The 1,563-nt window shown below is 35.8% G+C and overlaps 1 non-coding gene across 1 annotated transcript; it reads right to left on the reverse strand.

Annotated features, from left to right (window-relative positions):
* Positions 1–1,020: 1,020 nt before the first annotated feature.
* On the reverse strand, positions 1,021–1,092 carry TRNAS-GGA (transfer RNA serine (anticodon GGA)). Its single transcript has one exon. It is a non-coding gene; the product is annotated as a tRNA-Ser (tRNA).
* Between the last annotated feature and the right edge of the window lie 471 nt (positions 1,093–1,563).

A 1,563-nucleotide genomic window follows, 5' to 3' on the forward strand; every position in this document is an offset into this window, starting at 1 on the left:
GGCGACTTTCAATTCCTTAAATCACACGGCCCATAATGCTATCTTGCACATATAGGGTTGGTGCCATCCCTGAAAATACCGTGTGTATACTGACAGCCTATTACATAGGACTCTTTCTAGCTCAAAGATATTTCATTGGGCATCTTATATAATATTACATTACATACACTCATGCTCATTTGTGTCCAGCTCTATGTGACCCTGTGAACTGCATTCCACCAGGCTCCTCTGCAATTTTTCAGGCTAGAATACTGGAGTCGGTTGCCATTTCCTAATCCAGGGCATCTTCTCAACCCAGGGATCAAATCTGTGTCCTTGCATCTCCTGCACTGGCAGGTGGATTTTTTAGCACTGTGCCACCTGGAAAGCCCTATAATATTATGTTTAAAATATATAATTTACATATTTATTATATACAATGTATTATATATGTGTAATTATATTCCTTTCATAATCTCTTATAGGCAAGACATGCTGCTCACTTTCATGTACAAATATGAGAAGCATTACATTGAAACTTTAAAAGATATCTGGATATTTTTTATTTTTTGTACAACTGAACAGAAGTTGTCATTTAAAAAAAATAATCTCTACTTCATTGTTACTATTACTAGCTTTTGCTAATTACAAGTGTTATTAATACTCTTGTAACAAATTCAAACAATGTAGGAATGTTTCATATACATTAAAAATCATCTATTGTGACCCATGTCAATCCTGCTCTTAACTCCTAAGACTTTGGCATTGTTCTCCCCATACCTTTACTGATACCTATTTAAATGTGTATATTATTAAATAAGATTATACAATTTGATTTTTAAAGTTAACTATATAACTTAGACTTCAAGTATAGAAAGGTAATCTCTCCCTGCCTAAAATAAGTAAGTGAGTAAGTGAAGTCGCTCAGTCGTGTCCGACTCTTCACGACCCCATGGACTGTAGCCCACCAGGCTTCTCCCTCCATGGGATTCTCCAGGCAAGAGTACTGGAGTGGGGTGCCATTGCCTTCTCCAGGGCATCTTCCCAACCCAGGGATCGAACCCAGGTCTCCTGCATTCCAGGCAGACACTTTAACCTCTGAGCCACTAGGGAAGCCCCCCTGCCTCAAAGACCATTTTAAAAACACTTACATTTTATTTTATGACTTTATTTTCTTCAGTTAGATTTTTAGTTTACCTACAACTTGGGGAAATTGTATTGTGTAGGTATTTTTATTTCAAAGTGCTTAGCCAGTAGTCATAGTGACATATAATAAATTATTATAACTTTTTGACTCTCAGTTTCAAGTAAAATGAAAATGCTGTATTGGATAGAAGGGCAGAGATTTATGAAAGCAATCTTAAACTGGACCAACAACAAAGTTAGGTAGCTTGGTTGGTTGTTTGAAGCAGGAATTGTGTAGGAGATGAAGTACAGAAATATCTACTAAAGATTCTTAGTAAGATTCTCAAATTATACTCAAAAAGCTATCAAAATATATATTCTGTCAACACAAGAAGTACCTGTTTCTATTAATGCTTTAAAAAGACACTGATGTATAGAACAGTCTTATGGACTCTGTGA

The sequence above is a fragment of the Bubalus kerabau genome, chromosome 1 (genome assembly GCF_029407905.1).
Source record: "Bubalus kerabau isolate K-KA32 ecotype Philippines breed swamp buffalo chromosome 1, PCC_UOA_SB_1v2, whole genome shotgun sequence".
NCBI lineage: Eukaryota > Metazoa > Chordata > Mammalia > Artiodactyla > Bovidae > Bubalus > Bubalus kerabau.